Source organism: Manis pentadactyla, chromosome 2 (genome assembly GCF_030020395.1).
Source record: "Manis pentadactyla isolate mManPen7 chromosome 2, mManPen7.hap1, whole genome shotgun sequence".
In the NCBI taxonomy this organism is placed as follows: Eukaryota; Metazoa; Chordata; class Mammalia; order Pholidota; family Manidae; genus Manis; species Manis pentadactyla.
The window spans coordinates 102,527,338-102,542,501 of record NC_080020.1 but is presented as its reverse complement, the minus strand read 5'-3'; the positions used below and the strand labels follow the sequence as shown (position 1 = coordinate 102,542,501).

Below are 15,164 nucleotides of genomic sequence, written 5' to 3'. Positions count from 1 at the left end.
TTCATTATCATTTCTTGTTATTTGGCTTATTTTGCCAGCTGCACTATAAATTCTATGATGGCTAAGACATGTTAGCAATTAGCAAATATTTGTTGAATGTCCACTCTATGCTAGACATTTGGAATACTGTGGTAAACTAGGTGTATAAGATCCTGCGTCTGCCTTGCTCAGCATTGCATCCTACCATGAAGCATATGATTTTCCTGTCAGTTAAGATGTATTTATGACAGAAGATACTTGTTGGAATATTATGGATATTTTCATTCTCTGAATATATAGGAAGTAGGGTAACTTCTAGATGATCGAATCTTGCTGTCCTAGAAGGTGGAATCATATTGGCCCTTGGACTAGATCAGGCAGTGCCAATGGTGGAATACTTTGTGGTATCTTTGGAATACTTCATGGCAAACACTATGCTAGACACGAAATACTGTCCTTGTCTTCCTAAAGTCAACCTGTCTCAAAATACTCAGGGCATGGGTCCTGGTGGTCTGAATGGTATTTCTTTCATTAATAATAAAAATTCAGCTAGCACTAACCCATCACCAGATTACTTTTCCTGTATGAGAGCTAATTCACTTAACAGAACTACTGAGACATGATATGAAGGCTCAGCAATCAATTAAATTACAAATGAAGTCATCTGAGAATATCAACTGCAGAAAATGGCCATTTCTACCCAATGAGTTTAAATTTTGCTGAAGATTCTCAATTTAGACTCCATCATCTTTCTGGTCTATAGCACCTGGATTAAGTAGGCATCCTACTTAATTATTCAAATATATTGATATGTAAATCAGGCCATCAGTAAGAATGAAGCGAGACGATAAATTAATCCCTCAGCATTCTGGACTTTCTCTCCCTGGTAAAAATTGTGCTGCTTTATCAATTCAGAAGTTATTTCATTTGTCATAATTTCACTGAGGTAAGGGAATTATTACCATGTAGATGACTGACTCTCTAATTTTCTATTATAGTAAGTGCAAATCATATATGTAAGAATCTTCACCCACTGGGCATATATACTGTTTTACATTTTTCCCTCAATCTAAGAACCACTGGTAAAATGGAAGAGGTTGAAAGAGAGGGAGAGAGAGAAAGTGAAGAAAGAAAATAATAGACTGTTTTACCAGATGCCTGAAATGAGAATGAATGCACCTACCTGGTGGGTGCTTTGTGAAGAGATGTTTGTTAGTCTTGAGGCCACAAGAGAAATGTATAATTTATTAAGAGAGGAATTATGGACTTCTGAATATGCATGTTAACCTTCTTTTCTTTCCCAAATCTTTTTTTTTTCTATTATAATATTGAAAAAAGTATTAATACTACTAAGTAGATATCGGTCTGGTTCTGACTGTAGCACTGTAAGAATCTTTAGGGGACAAGCCGCAGAGAAAGTGAGCCATTTCATTCTACAGAACCCTTGAAGGGCTTAGGGGTAGGGCCAGACAAGCATCAATGCAGGCAAGGCCTTTGAAGAAACACTAGGCTGAAAATGGGAATTATTCAAAGTCTACACACTAAACAGAGGGATCTTTCAAATGGACAATTGTTAATTATAGGAAAAGCCAAAAGATGTCTGAGAAAGGAACTTAGAACAGCCATAGTTGTTATATAATCATAACAATATAACAGCAATATTTATTATTTACATAATCATAATAATGTTAACATGCCTGTTTAACCAAAATGTTAACATTTTGGTTAGAAGGCTGAAGAGGAAGAAAGTTGAGGTGTGTTGATGGAAGGGAAGTGCTGGGGAGGATGAAATTTTTAACAAAGTGAATAAATTGTATCTAAAATTAATATATCAAGAAATATCACTTAGAAATATTATTTATATATACAGAGGAAGTAGCAGGGGTGAAAAAAAATATGAGTTGAAAGTTGTTGAGTCTGGAGCATGGGGTAGAGTAGGTAGAGTATGAGAAAGACCACAGCTTTCCAGCAAGAAACATTTAGTGTACATGAGTTCTTAATACTATGTGCTTTTATTACTTGGATAAAATAATAATAATAATAATTTAAGAGGAAGAGAATTGCCTTTGGATAGGGATATCAGGGATATTAGCCTGGAAGAAACCTTGATTCCATACTTTTGTATACCGAGGATGTCAGGATCTCCTTGGTGTGTATATAGGAGATACATAATCATGCCTGAACTGGTGCATCATTAAAGCTACCATAATAGTTTTTACAGCAAAAAGATGATAGCCCAAAAATTAAGACCACGAAAGGTTATACTGTGACTCTTATAAACCTCAACACAGTACCAGAGTGTTCTTTACAAGGACTGTTGACTGCTGTATTTTAAATGCCTCTCACAGTGCCTGGTCAACATGGGTGCCTTAGAAGTAGTTGTTGAAGAAGATGTGCAAAGATTGCAGAGGTGGTAGTTAATACACTATTGCTGAAATAACTGAAGGGAGTGGAGAGGAAGGCAGGAAGGAAGTTCTAAGAAAGGCTCAACTTGCAAAAGGCCAAATAACTAGGAGCCATGCCAAATTTTCTCCCTTTTAAGGACTCAAAAGCAGAGCTAAGTCAGGGTCAAACCACTAAGAGAGGGAAATAAGAATAAAATAACTTCAAGGTGGTGTATCTGTAATTTAATTTGCTTGGTAAGTATTTTGTGTATGGAGAGAATGGAGCTCATGAGTTGAGAAAACAGTTCCATAGCTCATATATGTCACTCTGGTTGATATTTTAAAGTATAGGAAACAAGTGAAGTATTCATCACCCAATTTGGATGGATGAGAAAATGTATAAAAGTCTATGCTATATACAACACAGCCAACCAAGTTCAAAATATAATTTTGAAAAATTATATGGTCTCCTGTCTAAGTAGGAATACAGATTCTATGTTTAAGAGCATATATTAGTTTTCTAGGGCTGCTGTGACAAACTTCCACAAACTTGGTGTCTTAAACAACAGAAATGTATTGTCCCACAGTTTTAGAAGCTCAAAGTCCAAGATAATTGCAGGCCTCTCCCCTGGCTTCTGCTGGTTTTCTGGAAAATTCTAGCATTTCTTGGCTTACAGATGTACCACCCCAATCTCTGCTTTCATGTTCACATGGCATTCTGTCTATGTGAGTGTCTATATCCAAATTTCCTCTATTTATAAACATATTTATATGGCATTACAGGCCTGCTCTACACAACCTCATCTCTACATCTGCAACAGCCCGATTTCCAAGTAAGGTCACATTCTGGGGGACTAGGGTTAGAACTTCAACATATGAATCCAGGAGACACAGTTAAATCTATAAACAGGAAAGTAGTTTAATTTAGTCTAGGTTTTTAGAATAATAATACTCCTTTCTCCCAAGTACTTTGAGTCAGTGATTTTTGTTCATTACACCTACCAAAACCTTCTTGGAAGCAGGCAGCTTAACAAAAGAGTGGTGACTGGATAAGCAGATGTATCTGATTGTGACTGTTAGGCTGGGGCCAGCTCTGAAAATGGTGTGGGGCTTTGGGAACCAAGACTGGTAGAGCAAGGCAAGTACCTCTTATCTTGAGGAAAGCACTAAAAGCTAGGAAAAATATGAAATTTTGAATCAAGTGAATTGGAAAAGGAAGAGGGTCCAATAGCAGAGAATCCAGTTCCCAAAATCAAAGATTATAAAACCAAAGAGGGCCAACACCAGATAAATGGGACAAAAATTTAAAACTAAGGCAATGAAGAACCAGTGAGAAGAGAGCAGAACACAGCAGGCTGAGCAAGCAAGTCAGAGAACTAAAGGAGAAACACCTTAGAGCCACGCTCTTACTGCCATTGCCCTTTATGTGCTCTTTACAGCAGGAGATATGGGCAGGTTAGAGAGAGTTACAAGGCCGGGACTAAGGGGCATAGTAATAGTTTTTCTATCCAACTATGATATTTATGATTTTAATAATCAATGTGATATTTGAAGAGCTTAATGTAAAACTGCACCTGCTATCATTAAGTTGCCCACACTTTGAAAATACAAATATATCAAAGTTAGAAAGGAAACATTGTTCTGTGAGGAAACAAAACGTTCTCTTAAGACTAAAGAACAAAAAGAACCTGTGTACTCTAGGAACTAGAGAGGAAAAATATCTCTAGGACTAAGCACAGATTAGTATCTCAAGAAATTATCACTAAAATTTCCAACTTCCGTTATGAAAGTAACATTATTAAATTAAAATTACACTTCATTTCTTTAAAAAAAATAGTAACAATCTTCAAAAGACACCAGCACGATGAGAGTATTATTTGGACCATACCGGCATCCCTGAATGCATCTCTAAAATAAGAAGTTTAATAAATTCTCTGAGCAATGGCAGTGTTACCACTGAATTGAGTTCTCAAGAGTGATTCTGTAGAAGAGGTGGCTGTTGGTTCAAGAAAAAGTTACTTTCACATCACTGATGTTGCATGAATTACTTATTCATGAAATATTTAAGTAGTTTCAATTATAAGTAGAAGTTCTTTTCCCATCTCTTGGTTTTTACCTGAAACTTCCCTTTCCTTTCATGATTTCCCTGTTCAGCCCCTCAATGCCTGCACTTCTTCCACCACTACTTCTAGACCCCAAGACGGATACTCCAGTGAATGAATGATTATTACATCCCCAGGACAAGCAGCAGCAGGTTCTGAAGTTGGTTATTCAACAATAAAGAGGAATTAGAGAACGAAACTGCAAAATATTGTTGAAAGTAATTAACTAAGATCTAGAACAAAATAGAAAAACATCCTGTTGATGGAATTGGAAGATTTATATCATTAAGATGGCAATACTTCCCAAATTAATCTATAAATGGCAATACAATACCTATGAAAATTCCAGCTGCCTTTTTTCACAGAAATGAACAAACTCATCCAAAAAATAATAAAGACAAGGGATTCATTCTGAATAACTAAACCGATCTCTACAAGAACACAAGTAGAGGACTTTTGAATAATTTCCTGATTTGTAAACAGTACAAAGCTACAGCAATGGAGACAGTATAGTACTGGCATAAGGACAGACATATAAACCAATGGAACAGAATTAAGTGTTCAGAAATAAACCCATACATGTATGGTTTTATTTTCAATAAGAATGCCAAAACCATTCAATAAGAGAATGTCTTTTTAACATATAGTGCTGGGAGAACTGGATATCCACATTCCAAAGAATAAAGTTTCCCCTACTTATACCATATATAAAAATTAACTCAAAATGTATCATAGACATAAGAGTAAGAACTATAAAACGCTTAAAATAAAATGCAGTTGTAAATCTGCATAACCTTGGATTAGCACTTTCTTAGATATGAAACGAAAAGCCCAACAACCAAAAGAAAATAGATAAAATTGTCTTCATCAAAACTATAAAACTTTGTGCTTCAATGGACACTATCAGAAGTGAAAAGACAAGTCACTGAAAAGGAGAAAATAATTGCAAATCATATATATGATAAAGATCTAGTATCCAGAGTTTATAAAAAATTCTTATAGTTCAACAATAAAAAGACAACCCAATTTAAAAATGGGTAAAGGATTTAAATAGACATTTCTCCAAAAAAGATACAGAAGCGACTCATTAGCACATGATAATATGTTCACCATCTTTAGTCATTAGGAAAATGCGAATCAAAACCACAATGAGATGCTACATTATATTCACTAGGATGGCTATAATCAAAACAAAAATCATCAGTCTATTTGGAAGTTTATCAAAATATTAAGGCCTTCAGGTAAAAACAAATTCAGAGAATAATAAAGGGTCAGAGATCTCTGGATTATCTCTAGTCTTATGGAGAACTCTAAGGATATCCCAGACAAGTACTTGGTGCCCAGACATATAAATATGCACCATGCTTTCTGATGGCCTATCTGTGGCTGCTACAGATTCCAGCTCTGGGTTGTGCAGTCACTGAAACAGCTGCCTAGAGAAGTACTCGACAGAAGATCACTAGGAAGGGAGCATGAGTCAAAACTCAAAGCACAACTTCTTCCCTTAGCCTAGTTTTAGATGAAGAAGAGGGTGAAGTGGGAATGTATGGAAATAATCTTGCCTCTGAATGGACTGGATTCAATGCACTTAATTTCAGCGTAAGGAAATGAACTAATACCTGTGTAGAGTCCATTCTCTGATCACTTTTATGTGTTAAGGTATTTTTAAATATGCAAGATCAGAGGATCATATAGATGACTTATTAACATTGCCTTATCATTCTCTTGCTTATTGCCAGAAATGTTTGATATAATTATTTGGCTATTTTTGCTCTCCTCATTACAATATTTATTTCATCAAATAGATGTTCATCACTTTCCATTCTCTGAAAGGCACTAGTGTAGTTTGTGCTCTTGTGATCTGACCTTTGAAATAATTCATAATTGAACTAGTGAATGCTGTTCCCTCATTTTCCAGCCTCAAAGCTAGCAAGTAAGTACTAGAATAGTCTGTGACCTATAAGAAAGAATGCTAAAAAGCTCATAATTACTAGAGAATGGTACTGTTTCTGCAAAGCAACTAGACACTGAAAGTCTTGTTCTAGAGAAAGTAAATAACAGGAATTAAAAAAAAAAGATTCCTCTATAAATTTCCCTATAATCTATGACACTTCAGAAAATTTCATAATTTTTCATATTTAATATATTTCTACTGTCTGCTAGATAATCTGCTCAATACAGAGGTTCAGAAATTAGTAAAGCACCTCACAGTATAGTGATGCTATATATATATATATATATATATATATATATATATATAGCACAAACAAATATATTTAAATTCATTTTGATAATTTTAACAATGGAAGCATGCACACAGTACTGGAGAGGGAATGTTTAATTCTGTGGATATGTCAAAGGAAATCTCCTCCATAAAGCCAAATTTCCTAATTGCAGGCTCATGCAGTACCATAACTCCATCTTTGATAGCAGCTGTATTACAGATGCAACTTTCCATTTATCTAGCACTCATTTGATTAATGTCTATCTCCTCCATTAATATTTAAGCTGCATTTGGTCATGGAGCATATCTTTTCTTGCCCACCATTGCATTCCCAACATCCAGGATAATGTGTAAAAAAGGCTATCAATTAGGATCTCTTAAATATTGTTGAATATATACAGGTAAAGTATTCCTAAAGGAATATATTAGGATACATGACTTGGCTGTTGGGGGTCGATTAGGAGTTTGCCAGTAGACCTAAGCAAAACAAGGAGAGCATCGCAGGCACAGGGTGTAGCAAAGCAGTATGTGCAAGCGCATGTGCTTGGTGCGGAGGTGTAAAATCTGGGTTTTGGAGAAACACGTGATAGGCAAGTGAAAAACATGACTGGACTTTCCTTTAATTCTTAGAAAGACCAGTTTCTTACAGTTCCATGTTTATTAGGATTTTTAGGTGGCAAGGAACAGAAGTTCAATGTGGCACATAAGACAGTTTATTATAAGAATAAGCACAAAAGCAAGAAAAATTACTGTCAACAATTAAAAGATAATAGAGAAATACTGGATGTTTTCATGACTTTGGCAAGAGCAAGTTCATTGATATTGTGGGAACAGACACCTGATTCTAAGTAAAGGACTTAATCTGAGAGGAAGAAATAGAGATACTGCAAAGAACTACTTTTTCATTAAACTTGAAAAGAGAATAAGGCTGCCAGGCCAACATGATGCTCTGTATTTATGTAGCAACATGGGATTAAATGCTAAACACACACACATACACAAATACCACAACTGGACTCAAATGTAAGACAGATTATCTATGAGGGTGAGAAATAGAACAGAAACAGAAGGTGGTGAGTGGAGACTGAAGTCACAGCTTCTGGGTTTTGTACCTGTGGCAAATAATTCAGCAGTGCCTTGACAAAGGTCAGTAAAAGTGGTCCTTTCCTAATGGGGGAGGACTGGAGTTTCACCTGCTGCTTAGAGCCATGGAGTGAGCCTCTCCCACTTCCAGAAGGAAGTAGGGGGAATATAAATAAGATCTCATGACTTGATGAATAGAGCTAATGGTATATAGGAAGTGTGGGTTCAAGGAGACTTTCTGAGAAAAAAAGTTTCATTCTCAAAACTGAGTCAAGCTGCCTTCAGGCTTCAGTCTAGATTCATCAAGCTCCCAGTCAGCCCATAGAGGCAGTAACTTCAAACTGTGATTATAACATAATCTAGCCCCATAATGGAGATTCAAAGTGTACAGAAGCAACTACAAAACCCCCAAACCAACAGAGGTAAGCAGTGTGTGGGGTGGTGGGTTTGGTGGAGAGGAGTGCATGTATGTGGAAGAGACATTTTTGGGTGTGTGTGTGTGTGTGTGTGTGTGTGAGAGAGAGAGAAAGAGAGAGACAGAGACAGAGAAGCAGAGAGAGGGAGAGAGAAAGAAATCTTATTCAAAATAAAACAGCATACAAAAATTCCAAAACATATGAAGAAAATCTAATTCTAAAGACCTCATCAATAAAATCAACAATCAGCTAGTGGAGTCTTTCTACATTACATTTATAGAACAGTCTGACAAAGACTTTTAAATAATACTGAAATGTCAAAAAGATAACTGAAGACAAAATTTCCATTTAAATAGAATAGAAAAATTGTTGAGCAAAACAAACACAAATACAGCAAGATCAGAGATTGACAGAAGATAGACATGACAATTATAAATCTTGGAAATGAGAAATACAGTAATAAATTTGAAAATTAACAGGTGGGATAATTTCCAGACAAAATAACCCAAGAATGCATTTAAAAAATGCTAAAATATAGAACTGAAAAATTCTAGCATGAGAAGACAAATAGGAAATCATAGTTAAGAAGCTAGAAGGAGAGGTTCCATCATTTACAAAATAGGAGTTCTTGAAGATGGAAAAAGAATAGTGGACATGCAATATTTAAAGAAATAGTTACAGAAGGACTAGGTTCTTAGGTTTGAGAACCAAAACCAAGGGGATTAAATAAAAGTAAATCTGCACTTGAACACATTGTAATAATTGAGAGAGAGAGAGATGATCTTAAGAGCTAGCAGAGGAAAAAGTTATTATTTATAGATAATGACAGTAAACCTAACAGTAGATTATTTACAAGCATAATAGAGACCAGAAGAAATTAGGTAAAATCTTCAAGTAAGCAAGGGAAAATAAGTGCTAATCCAAAATTTTATGTGCAGCCTTAAAGTCATGCAATGAAGATATTCTCCACATGTATGAACTACCCATACACTCACACACACATATACTCTTATACTCACATAATCTGCTTATTTATAATCATATTCTCTTACATGCACTCAAAAATATGTTTATGTTCACATTCACACATAGTACACACAGTTCTTATTCAAGGCATATTCTATCTGGCAGACAAGTGAATCAGGAGGAATTTCAAGAAATAAAACCTGATAAAAATATATTAGTCAAATTAGTCTGCCTATTGTTGATAAAAAGTAATTTTGAAACTTTTTTTAAAGCATAAAATTTAAATTCCAAACAGCAATAATAAAGTGGCAAGGGTAGAGAGATATTCATTGAGTAATTAAAGCTTGTCAGACCTCGTATCAAATTGAGAGCAGATAGAAATAATGCACAGCAATAAGCTTTTTAGATAGTTTAATATTTAAAGATGCATCCTCAAATTGTAAGGGTATTACTCAAAAGAAAAAAATAGAAATTCAGCCTGAGTCAGAAGAGAGATAGCTGAGATGGACCATTATCACTGATCAGCAAGTTTTCTCTAGATGGATACGAGGTTTCTCAAGGACAGAGAAGTGGTTAGATTGTCCTTCTTGAAACACCAGACTACCCACAGATTGACAAATGTTTTTGTCAGAAGACAGAAAGTTTCAAGGGAGTGAATTTCTATCTTCACCAGTGAATATATCCTTGGAAGTTAGTCCTGGAATGCTGTGATTAACAGTGGATTCTCTGCAAGGACTACTACTATAGGTGATGGTATAGAGTCTTTTCTAAAGGTTTCTTCAGGAAATGGGGACTTCCTTCTAGGTCCTCCATGTTCAAAGTTCACAGCTCTTGGTTCTCTTTCTGAGCCACTAATTGGAGCACAGATCAGCCCTTAGGGCACAGGGTCAGCCCATGATCAGAACTGGATGACATCTTCCACTGCACTAACAACTATAGTTCCCTCCCATTCTGTTGAAAATCCATTTTCTCAGTGGAGTCAGGCCAAAATGCGTCTTTCTAGAGCTCTCCCAACCACAAATTCTCACATCAACTGGCCCTATGTTTCCCTTACTGGCTTGTACCCTCAGTGATGCCAGGGTGACATTCTGTCCTGGCCTATGCTGTGGTTGAGGGTCATATAGAGAGTGCTGCAGAGGGAAGAAACACACAAGCTGGCCTCTATCCAGCCTCAGGGAGACCCTCTCTCACGGCACTGATGGCTCCGGCTAATCCCAGATGCTGGAGGTAGACCAAACATTTTGAGGAAAGCGTTCTAAAGCATGGGCTCTCTGAGTCATAGGGCTCTTGCCTTCCTAGGTCTAAAGGCAGTACTGTGCAATGGGGATTGTGCTACAAGAATAATATTTAGGAATGAATTTGATCCAAGTTTCCAATTCTGGTTGGCTGAATGCTGCCAAGGCTCAGGTCTCAGGTTGGCAGGGTAGTAGTAGATCTGTTCCTCCTTGAGCCCCAGAAGATATGAGATGACATATAAGGCTGAAGGTTGGTTATGAAAATAGAGTACACTTCTCTTTGTTCTTATTTTGCATTATCACAGGATGTTGATCATTTCAGCATTTTGTGTCCAAGACTCTACTGAATATGAAATAATTATTACCATATCAATAGCTTTTCAGTTACTTTGCCATCAAGAAATTTACAGGAAGATTTAATTAGTAAGAAGGCTTGACAAGGCAATATATTTCTGAGAAATATAGCATGCTGCACATGGTGACATGAGGTCAAATGCCAATTGTTTTATCCTCAAATGAACTGTAATAACTTCCTTGAAATGTACTCCTTGGAATTTGCAATTGTTATGAAATAGAATTTATAACTGAAGGAAGAAACTAACACAGTGTGATGGACTAGAATGGAAATCAGAAAACTCCAACTTATTTTTAAGTACAAATAAATACAAACAAGGGAATAGAAGAGAACTAACATTATCCTAAAGTCTGTTGAGAGCTTATTGTAGATCAGACAGTATGATAGACAGTTTTACTTTCAGCATTTAAATTAGAACTCACAATGGCACAATGAGGAATGCTCATTAAAGTGGAAGATTTCAGCTTTAAAAGCACAGCAGCAGTGTTCCCCAGTGATTGAATTTGTCAAAAGGGGATATGGAGATAAATAACAGGAAATACTTTCAACAGCCCATGGCCAGACATATTGGAAGACATTAGCAGTATTCTGGACCTACAACCAGGCCTCAGGATAACTAAAACTCTTGCCCTGCCCTATCAGCCTGTCTACTTTTGTAGTAGCTTTTGTTTGCTCTCCTATTATGATGACAGATATATCCTGTCTCTGTTTCTGTCTCCGTTGATATAATCCACATAACATTTTCTATAGGTTTTTAATTCAAATTCAAAGAAAAAGTAGGGAACAGTATAATCTATTAAAAAGAGGTCTGGCACTGGGGTCAGAAAATTCCATGTTATCCTACTTGCAGGCATTATTTCTGATAAACTGAGGTTCAGTTTACTCAACTAAAAAATGGGTGTATTAATATCCACCAATAACAGCTGTACGTATTAGGCATAACTTTGTTAAATTTTTTGCATAATACTTGGTATAAGGAAAGATTGCAATGTACAGCAGCACTTACTTTTGTTATTATATTTTGGATCTGGTATTCTTTGCCAAATGTCATCTAGTACGAAGGGTGAATGCTACATTCTGGATATCTCAGTGGTCAACTTTTGGGCCAATGTAGGTCTCTCAGTGGTGGCCAAAGTAGTAGAGTCACTGAATACACTGTGCTAGCAGTAACTATCTACCTGGGCTACTTAAGAAAGTTCTGGAAGGTTTCATACTTTATCTGAAATTGGCTCGGCACTAGCTTGTAGTTTTGCCAGTTCACTGCAGCATCTCCAAAAGAGCAACCAGTGGCAGGCTTGCACAGCTCCAGTAATTCCTTTGTAAAGGGTCTCAATAATGTGCATGTCCATAGTTTGCATAATAATTCACAATTAAAAGATTTTACTGTAAATCATCCAACACTGTCCTTTGTCTTCTGAAAGAACTCATTAATGGACTAAGTCCAATAAATGAAAGAACATTTCTTGCCAGATTTGACACCCACTGTAAACTGATAAATCTGAGCTTTGAAGGCACACTAAAACATTTGGGATTTTGTGATCATTTACCCATAATAAAACCTAACTTCCCGTTTTGGAGGGAAAAATTAATATTAACCTTCATTTGAAAATCTCCAAAGATTCTTCATACACCACAAGTCCTCTTCAAACCAAAAGCTGGAAAAATAAGCATAAATAAACCAAAACATGTGGGATTTGTTTCCTTTAAAATGTACATTTTTTTTAAAGTTCAGGCAAAGGTCATTTGAAAAATTCTAAGAGTTGTACTAAGCCAAAAACTTGTACCTCATATGCAAGTACCTGGTGAGATACACTTAATTTCCAGTCTGCATATATATACCCAATCTGTAATTGTACTCATTTCCTTGGAAAGATGTATTAAGGAACAAAGGTAAGCTTAGAGCCCTTAGAGATCTATGGTATGGTCATTAGTATAAGAAACCCCCAAATATTTCCAAGTAGGTTAGGAAGGACAACTGACCTAGAGCAAAACCTTGGTTATCTAGATGGTATAGTGAACTTCTTCCTACTTCTCATGTTCTCTCCTCTAGAAGGATCCCTTAGAGCTTTACTCCCTGCTAGAACTGCCTACAACAATGCAAATGCTTTCCATTCTGCAGTGTCCAAAGCAGTAGCCACTAGCCACATGTAGCTATTAACTGAAATATGACTGAGGCTGAGGAACAGAACGTTTTATTTTATTTTATTTTAATTAACATTAATTTAAATTTACATAGCTGCATGTGGCTAGTGGCTACCATAATGAACAGTGCAGCTCAACAAAACAATAATATACTATTCTTTTAAAAATCTCTATAATAATAACTGATAAGTAAAAACAATAATAAATACCTAACATTTTTTAAGCACATAGGGATTTACCTATTTACTCCTCATAGAGTCCATTTCCACTATCATCCATGCCCTGGGTATTGGTAGACATACTAAGTCCCATCCAAATAACTGGAAATGATGACTCAGGTGATAAATAAAACAACAAGCATTGGGCCCAGAAGAATAGAGGACACCAGTTGGTAGAAGTATTGGTGGAGCGACTCAGAGGGACAGATGGGAAATGCCATACAATGCAGAGAGAATTTTATGGACAAAATGAGGATGGTGGACTAAGAGTCAGTAGTCCCCTTGCAGGACAACATGTTGTAGCTGATCTTGATGTGAGTCGCAGGTCTGGCTCTAATGATCTTGGTGTCCTCCAAAAGGCAGGGAAGAAAATGAGCAACTGACAATGAAGTCCAGTGAGTGAGTGCATTATAATCACAGTTAACAAGCTGTTGGAATTGGAGTGGGAACATTTACAAGTGAGGGAGATCTTGTCTTTGGTGACTGGAGTCATACTTGGCCCCTCTCTTTCTCTCACACCACACATCTGATCTGTTCATCAACTACTATTGTCTCTCTCTCTCTAAGACAGATCCAGAATCTAACCACCTTCCATCACCTCCATAGTAGTCTGAGCCACTACTGTCTCACACTGGGATTATTGTAATTGCTTTCTCACTACTCATTTTGCTTCCACTCTGGCACCTTATTGTCTGGTCTCAGAAAGACATACAGAGTGATTCTTTAAAAGATATGGCATATGATGCCATCTCAACTCAAAATCCTCCACTGGCTTTCATCTCTGAATAAAAGCCAAATCCTCTAAATGGCCTACAAGTCCCTACATGACTTGATCTCACCTACTGCTCTCAGTCTCAACCAATCTACTACAAACAGACTGATTTCCTGAGCATCCAGGAGTACTCCTTCCTTGGCACACTTCTATTCTAACTCTTCTACCCTGGATTCCAACATAGCCCTTCTTCCCATCTTTGCTCAAAAGCCATCTTCACAATGAAGCCTTGCCTGATTACCCTATCTTAAATTTACCCCTTACAACCCTTACTACACACTTTTTCCTCTATTTATACTTTATTTTTCTCCATAAAACTTATCACTATCTAATACACTATTTTGTGTGTTTTATTTATTTCATCTTTTTCTGTTTTGTTCATTGCTCTATCTCCAGCACATAGAGAATTTCCTAATAGGTAATAGCCTCCAAAATATATTAATAAAATGAATTAATGAAGCTTTCTAGATGGAGATTTTATTAAAGGTAAGTTTAATAAACCCCTAAAAGTTTCTTATTGGGACAAAATTTGAATGCATATAAACTATTTAATTTCTCCTCAAATATCTGTCTTCTCAATTTCAAAGAACATAAAACTGCCCACAGCTATATTGCATGTTTAAGAGAATTCTCTTCAAATAAAAGTACATGGTTCTTGCTTGACCACACTTAAAAAATGTACATGCATGGAATGTTACAACTTGAAGGAAACTAATGAAAACTATTTCAGTTGTCCTAAACTATGTTCCCACAATTGCTAGACCAAGATTTCCCATCATAAAATTTAATAATGCAATATTTTTTCCAATTTGCAAAAACAGAAAGTTAATAGAAGATTTTCTCAATTAAATTTCTTTTAAGATACTGGCACTGAAGTCACTTATTGACTAACAAGTACCAACAGACATCAAAAATCAATAAACAAGAAATAAGCAGATAAAATTACAAAAACCCAGAAGTGTTTATTACAACAGCTTGATTTATCATGGACACATGCAAATTGTTGTGATTGTATTTTGCTTCTATCTAACCATATCTATTGTACAATTTCTCCTAGTTTGTCTGATAATGAAACAGTTTGAGAACTTCTGTCCTAGTCTTAGCCCCTTAATTCCACAGATTCAGCAACTTACACCAGAGAGAAATGTCTTGCCCAAAGTCACATAATTAGTGGCAAAAAAACAGACACTTGACAAATCTTTTCTGCTTGCTATTTTTTTTCATTATTTCAATTTTCAAGGATTCAATCCACTTTTTTAAAGTTCTCAACAATTACTTTTTTGCGGGG

At 36.1% G+C, this 15,164-nt stretch overlaps 1 long non-coding RNA gene across 2 annotated transcripts in view; it reads right to left on the bottom strand.

Annotated features, from left to right (window-relative positions):
• Positions 1-15,164, bottom strand: part of LOC118919946 (uncharacterized) — a 43,104-nt gene that overhangs the window by 14,935 nt on the left and 13,005 nt on the right. The gene's annotated exons all lie outside the window — the stretch shown is intronic.